Source organism: Gracilinanus agilis, chromosome 2 (genome assembly GCF_016433145.1).
Source record: "Gracilinanus agilis isolate LMUSP501 chromosome 2, AgileGrace, whole genome shotgun sequence".
Lineage (NCBI taxonomy): Eukaryota > Metazoa > Chordata > Mammalia > Didelphimorphia > Didelphidae > Gracilinanus > Gracilinanus agilis.
In genome coordinates this window covers 259157616-259165868 of record NC_058131.1, presented here as the reverse complement: position 1 = coordinate 259165868, position 8253 = coordinate 259157616, and positions in this window count along the sequence as shown.

Genomic DNA, 8253 nt, shown 5'->3' with positions numbered 1-8253 from the left:
GAAGACATGGAAACTTGCTGCCTCAAGTTTTCAAACTCCTTGCCTCCATTTCCAACCTATTAAAATGTATCATTCCTATTCCCATGCCCTCAAAAGCCTATTCTTTCCTGCTCAAGTTATTGTTAACTTATCTAAATAAATAAAGAAAAAAAGTACATGGGATCCTAGGAATAGAGAAGGAAGGGACCTTTCAGACAATCTAGTTCACTCCATCCTTATTTTACAGACAAGACAGCTGAGGACTATAGTAATTAAATGACTTTCTCAATTCTATGGTAAGGATATTAGTGGATTTTATTGGATTAATATATCATTTCTTACATTATGTTAATGAGTTATCAATGCTCTTTTGGAAATATAATTCTTTAGTCTTTAGGAAAAGAGAAACACTACTGTTTTCAATCGTTGTAGAAAAATGTTTAGGGTGATATCTTTAATCATAGATGTCTATCAGGATCATGTGAATATCACCACGTGGGCATCTACTCACTCCAGCTTTTCAATGCATGTACCCAAGTTCATGGTCCTGAAATTTTTTCTCACTGTAATCTCTGAGTGCTATGAACTAATGTTATGTATGTACCAAGAGTTTGTTCAGAAAACCTGAATTGGTTAAACTGGCATTGATTTGTGTATGCCTCACTGCTTCAGAAAATGGGAGCAGGGAAACAGGGTAGGGAAAGAGGAAAGCTTTACCTGCTCTGCACAGGCAAAAATTGGCCACTGGCACTTCTTGCAAATAAAGGATAAAAAATTTTGTGCTGTAGGTTGCTTATGCATGCAGTGAGTAAAGCTTTTCATGGAAATTCATGACCCATACTAGGTTCTCAGGATTGTGTTAGGAAGCATCCAAGTGTAGAGTTCTATCCAAGTCCAAGCCCACTAAGTCACTAAGCAACTATGGGATCTGAAGGACAAAATAATCACCAAGCATAACATAAAAATTCAGTTTAGGAACAAACCACAGAGTCAGCCAGCTGTGTCTACTATCCTATCTCGCAGAAGATTATGTTTTTTTTTCCCCTACTTTAGCAGTTTGGTGGAAAATTGTCACTAAAGTTTCAACTATTGAGTTTAAGATAAACATTTGCAAGTCAAGATTACCATCATCCACCCAACAGTAATCCTCTTGTCCTGACTGTGAGGGAGAGGAGGAATAGCAAAGAAAATCATACATTGTTAGACAAAATGGCCCTAGCTGAAAATATTCCTGCAGTGTGCAAAAAATGGACATTATTAGGGTATTAATAAGGAATAAAAAGCAACCAGGTTTAGAATCTAGGATATTTAGTGTGATTCCTTTAAATGGTAATCTGACAAGAGAGGTTCCATTACAAAGGTACCATAGGATCTGGCCTCAGACACTTACCAACTGTGTGACCCTGGACAAGTCACTTGACCCCCATTGCCTACCCTTACCACTCTTCCACCTATAAGTCAATGCACAGAAGTTAAGGGTTTAAAATAATAATAAAAAAAACAAAAAACAAAACAAAGGTACCATAGGATGATTATCACACTTTGCAGGCCTGTGAAAATCTCTTCTCATTCTAGAATGCTGCTTTGGTCTCTAATTTTCAAGATTCCATGTTAAATCAGAGATGATTTTGTAGTTCTGAAGCTATCTGATTGAGCAGACCTAGTATTATCTGTATAGGAGCTGGACCTAGTCTTTCATTCCTCAGAAGTCTTATGCAAGACAACTTTTACCAGTCTAGCTAGAGTGGCAACTTCTTAGAAAATGATAGTCTTAGTCCTTCATCACACAACCAGCATGTCTCAGAGGTGAGATTTAAATAGAAGTCTTCCTGGTTTGAAGATGTCTTTCTTTCTGCTTTATAACTATCCCTCTCTCAGCAGCATTCTATGGACATTAAAACAATTAGGGCATGATAGAGAGCCATAATGAATTTGGTCTTTTCTGGGGGCATCTTGCTAGCTAGGGAGTTTCACATTCTGCAACATCAAACTTCTTATAAGGAGAGATTGAAATTAAGCAAAAGAAAATATGTTAGGAATTGACTTTGAATGATTCTATGACCATCAGATTTAACAGTTAAATATAGACTTCATTACAATAAGTGGAAGGAAAATTATTAAAATGATAAAAAAAATTAAAATGATACTCTTAGAATGCATGGAATGAGTAATGTCACTTGATTATCTTAATAAATTAGTACCCAATATATGCTAGGAAATGTGCTAGGTCTTGGTGATACAAAATTTAAAAAAAAAAAAGGGCAGGACCCCTTATTGCAAAGGGTTAATATTCTATTAAGGGTGATATAAAATGCACATTGGTAAACATAGCCTGAGGTAGCGTGTGATGGAGTCACAGCAGACATGCCAACAAAGTACCTTAAGGAAAGTTGAGAAAGGAAAGGAAAAGAAACTAGCAACTAGATAGGAAAAGCCATGGAGGTTTCATAGTCTGTGCCACTAGAATAAATTGTTTTTTTTTTTCTTTCAAGAAAAATGTCTTTTCTTTATCTTGATTAGATGGAAAAAAACTGAAAAAATTCATGTAACAAATATCTATAATCATGCTAAACAAATTCCTGCATAGGCCATAGACCAAAAATATATTTTATTCTGCACTTTCAATTTATCAACCCTCTTTCAGGAGGTAGATAACAAGCTTCATTATCATTCCTCTGGTTCATTTATCAGAGTTCTTAAGTCTTTCAAAATTGTCTTTAAAATGTTGTTATAGAATAAATCCTTCACCTAATTCTACTCACTTCACTCTACATCAGTTCCTAAAAGAATTCATTGGTTTCTCTGAAACCATTTTTTATTTCTTATAGCACAATTATATTCCATTAAATTCATATGCCATAATTAATCCAGCAATCTCTGAAATGATCAGTTCTCCCTTAGTTTCTGGTTCTTTTTGACAATAACAAAAAAAGCTACAAAAATTTTTTATGTTTAATGGATTCTTTTCCTTTTCTTTGGGTCTTTTGAAATTTTAGTTCTAGTGGTGACATGACTGGGTCAAAGGATATCTAAAGTGCAGGGAATTTGGAGGCATAGTTCAATATTGTATTCCAGAATGTCTAGAATAATCCATAGCATCACCACCACCAGTTCATTAATGTGCCTGTTTTCCCTTCCAGCATTTATTACTTTCTTTTCATTGTTAATTTTACTAATCTGCTGAGTATAAGACAGTACCTCAGAGTTACTTTAATTTGCACTTCTCATCTTATTAGGGAACTGGAGCATTTATTCAATAAAAGTTATTGATAGTTTGAATTTTTTCTTTTGAAAACACACCCATTGAGCATTTATCAGTTGGTGAGTCAGAGCCAAATCTTAAAAAGAAAAAAAATGTTGATAGACAAATTAAAGGAAGATTCTACATTCTCAAAAGAAATGATTAACTGATGAACTTACCCATGACATTTTCCATGTTACACTTAGTAAATCCATTTTAGATAGACACTAGAACACATAAAGGGAATTTATATGAAATATTACTAGAAGGTTGGATAGAGGCAGACTATGAAGATGCTTAAATGCCAATCTTGAGACTTTTTACTTTAACCTAGGACTAATAGGCATCCACTGAAGACTTTATGGCTGAGCAACGTCAGATTTTGATCTGTGAATTAGGAATGTTATTTTGACCTTTATGAGTAGGACAGATTGGAGAGTGTAGGGGCCCTTGACATTTAAATTATTAATTGGTGGAGAGGACGTTTTGTTGAAGTTTTGGCAATCTCTCTTATGTTGTTTTCTTGATCTTAGTTTTTGCTTAGTTTTCAGAGACAAAGAAAGAAGTTCCAAGTCAGTCTTTCTGGAGATGTCCTTTAGAGTAGAGAACATTCTAAGCCAGAAATCAGTTCACTGTTTTCTCCCTATTATGTAAGCTCAATAAAAGGCTACCTCCTCAATAAAGCCTTTCATTGCTTTTTCCAGTTATTGATGTTCATCCTTTATTTTCAATGAGATTAATGACATCATAGGGTGATGTCTTGTATAAATTGGATTTAGATGAGGCAGAGTGGCACAAATTTGTCAGCTTCACTTTTTTCTTCCAGTCATAAAAGTCTAAAGGCAAGACAAAAGTCAAGCTAACTAGTGATGATTTTGGGATACAGTGGATGATCTTGGCTTGTCTGATATCTAACTAAGGTCTGGGTACTCCCACTTTAGCTGTCTTAATGACCATTGAAAAAATTTGTTCTCATCTACCCCTTTTGCCAGGGGAAACCTTCATATAACTATAGTAGACATCTTCTGAACTCATTGAACTCAGTCAACCTGGTATAGCATTTCTGTCAAAACTTTTTTTTTTACCAGAGTGGCTACTATGCATGCTACATTTTCTTAGAGCCATAGGTGGATATTGGGAAAAAGGTAGAAAGCAAAGGTAAATAAGTAGCCCTGATGAGGGCAAAACCTTTATACCACATCAGAGGTGTTAGTCCTCCTTGAAAATCCCATACATCCCATCTTTTTCAGTAGTAAAATGTTGAAACCTCACAATGCACTGTATTTTGTAGTTCTCCAATTTTGTGTTATTTGTGATTATAGTCATTTCTGTAAGTTGCTTTCATGAAAGCAAAACTTGAGCTTTATTTGAACTATATATTTTCTTCAGTTCTTTGCATAATTATTTCTGTGCATAGTAAGTTATTCTTAGTTGTTGTTGAAATCAATATAATTTGGGGGGGGGTTAAAAGATCAGGAAAAGAGCCATACCAAACCAATATCCCATGATATTTACTAAATATTTACTATATGCCAGACACTATGCTAAGCATTGGGAATATAATGAACAAGAAGACATTTTCTGCTCTCTAGAGTTTACAATCTGAAGAGAGGATAAAATACACAAAAGGAGGCAAAAAAGAGATGGGATATCAGGGTGTGTCCAATGTAGGGAAATCTTAATCTGTGGAGCTGAAAACAGGCAGAGCAGTAGATACAAAGTGGAGTGAGCCAAAAGGTCCAGCAATTGCCTTCCATAAATGAAGGAATTTGGAGAAGACTAGTACTTCACTCTCTAAACCTCCATTCCAAGAGAAGTGGCTGAGAAAGATAGGGCCATTTTAGGATTGAATTATCAGTTGTTCATGAGATTAAAGGGAATGAGCTTAAACTGGGTAGGGCAACTTGTTTCAAAGAGCAAAACAGTAGATACACAATAGAATACCATCTGATTTACTTTATAGATATCACCAAAGCAGTGTAATGAGACCCTGAGAGGAAATTTAATTCCACCCACCCCCCAATTAATCACTATGCTAGTTTACGCAATACAATTAGAGGTGTTGAAGAAAAAAATCTTATTGTTAAAATAAGATGGAATAACTTGGAATACTTTTTCCTTTAATTCATTCCATAAAAAGATTCATTTTTCGGACTGCACAGTCATATTGAATATTGAGGGGACCAGATAAGAGTTATTATTTTACCATTTCCTTCCTTTTCCCCTCCCCTTCATTTATTCTTGAATACTTAGCATTTTCCCCATTCCAACTATAATGGGGAATAACCAGGGAAGTAGGCTTAAATATTAAAATGTGAGTCCAGAAGGGCGTGAGGGTGAAAGGAGTGTCTGAAGGCAGGGCCGAACAAGTAGAGAGACCAGGTTTTAACAGGTAAGGAAGTGTCTGTTACTGAAGTGGCAGTTTGGCCCAACTGCCACTCTTCAGTATCTATTCTAGGCTTATGGAAACCAGCAAGTAAAGGCAAGGGTTTTATAACACTTTTAATCAGGGACAACTAAGATAAAGGATGGGAATAGGGGCAACTACACTCTTCAGACCAGGGGCAAACCCAGGGTCAGGGAAGGGATTTATCAACACTAACTGAGACCTAAGCAAGACAGGGCCCAGAGACTAGCAAAGACTGAAGTGGATATCCTCACAGTAGTGTCCAGCCTCACTCCAGTGGTGTTTCTGGTCCTCCAGGACCACCTGCTGTACTCTTCCAGGTGGGTAGATTCTAGGAGCTGACCCAACCCAAGTTGACCTGCAACTCAGGTTCGGATTAGCAGTCTCTACTAAAATCTCTCACAAGTAGGTGACAGTCTTTCCACAGGATCACTGGTAAACTGGTGTCTCCTGGGTCAGTTGCAGCTTGCCCCAACCACCATGGAGTCTCTCCCAGTGAGCAAGAAGACACTTCCTGCTTCTTCATTCCATCTTGGAATTCTCTAGCCCTTCCTACTAGGTCCACATAAACTATATATAAACTAATAACTAAGTAATCCCCACAACACTGCTGAATTGTAATGAGTGAGGAACCATGGATAGTTAGGAAGAGAGCATAAAGAGCAAGGCAGGGATAATGAACAAGTATTGGGTCAATGAGTAGAATTTCTTCTAGGGGTCAACATAGGATATTAGGTGAAATAGCAAAGAGATTGAACCAATGGGAACATAAATAAAATAATGAGTTAAAAAGACGTTTCATTCATATTTCTAAACCACAGTTCTGTCTTGGGCAGGCCAATTTCCTACTCAAAATTCTTCATTGGCTCCCTAATAACTTCAGTAGAAAAGGAAAATTTATCAGTTTGGTATTTGAAATGCCTTAAAGTCTGATTCATCTCTCTGTTTCCAGTCTCAATTCATAATACTCTTCTTCATGCATTCTCTGTTCTAGTCAAAATTGTCTGTTAGGGAAAGAATGCTAGCAAAAATGAAGAAGAGGCAGGAACCCAGTTGAATTTACCCAATATGCCCCTCCAAATGACTTTAAAAATTCAAATCAAATTCTGATTTGGCAGAGCCTATGAAAGGTCAGGTGAAATATTTCTTTCTAGCCCAAGACAACTTAATAAGTTGCCAGAAGAAACCCCTAGGGTGGGGATGTGCCGGAGTGTAGTAATAATAGCAGCAGACTTTAGAAGCAACTGTGAGTGGCAATGCTTCAGAAGTTCCCAGACAAGAGACAGCAAAGGGGTCAGAAAACTGGTCAGAAAGAGTTAAAGGGGAGTCTTTGCCAGAACTTGGTGCATGACCTTGTTGTATTGCTTATAATCAGCTCCAGATCATAGTTCTAGAATGGAGAGAAACACTAGGTAGAGGCCCTGGTCACAGTTCAAGGGCAGAGAATAGTGTTTGGGGTCAACAGCAAAAGAGTAGGGCCTTAAAAATGTATCTAAAATTGAATGAAATTTCTGACCTTTAATTTCTGCTTCACTTTGTATTTTTTCTACATGAAACTAAAGTTGAGTAAATTTCTTTCTGAGCATAAAAGTATTAGTTACTTAGATACCTATTTGGTTTGCATATTGTCCCCAATTTCAACTCCCTTGTCCCCAAAGGGTCTGTCCTTGAAAATCATAAATCTTGCTTCCTGTTCATCTCATTTTTTTCTCCTTCACACAAGTACCCAAATAAATAAGTTATGCTCCCCTCAGCATCTGAACATATAGATCTGCCCCAAGGTGGCTCATTTAGCTCCAGGGCTCGGACTGCTATGATTTCCTACAGATTTGTTGGGGAGGAATTTCCAATCTCTGTGCAGACATTCATCCTCCTGCAGGAATTGGGATAAGTAGCGCAGAGCAAGTAGGGTATATCTTCTCAGCTGAACAACACTACTAATCTAAAAATAAAATTCAAGTAGTCAAAAAGGAAAAAAGGGTTCTTATAGTTACTAAACACTATTACTTGGTTTATTTAGGGATAATTCGTCCTAACTGCTAGCTCTTTATCAACATTACCCAGAAGCTTGATCTAGGTGATAATGAGGAAAATCCAAACTAAAAATATTAAAATAAAAGACCCTGGAAGGTGTTTACATACACAGATATGAACTGAGATGAATTCAATGGCCTCTTTTTTCCCCTTTAAGTGTTAATTGCATATGAATTGTTTCTGACAGTTACTGCCTAAAACCTTTAATGCTCTGCCCAAGCTTCTCCTGTATCTCTTTGTGCTAAAATCCATTCCCAATAAGGCCAGGCCCATGTTTCTTCATCTTGGCACAGAAAAGGTGCTAACTTTATAAAGCAGTAGGTTCTGGGTACTGGAGTCATTTTGAGAGAGATGTGCTCACAAATCTCTAACATGAAAGAAAAGGGAAAAAAAAGAAAAAAAGGAGAGGAGGAGAAAAGAGGAGGGGGAGGAGAGGGGAGGGGACGTGAGGGGAGAGGAAAGGGAAACAAAATGGGAAAAGGAAAGGGGAAAGAAAAGAAAAGAAAAGAAAGGAAAAGAAAGGAAAAGACCACTGATAAGATGTTGGGCTGCATCAAGAAAAATATGTTATAGTTTTGTTTAGGTCTTTACT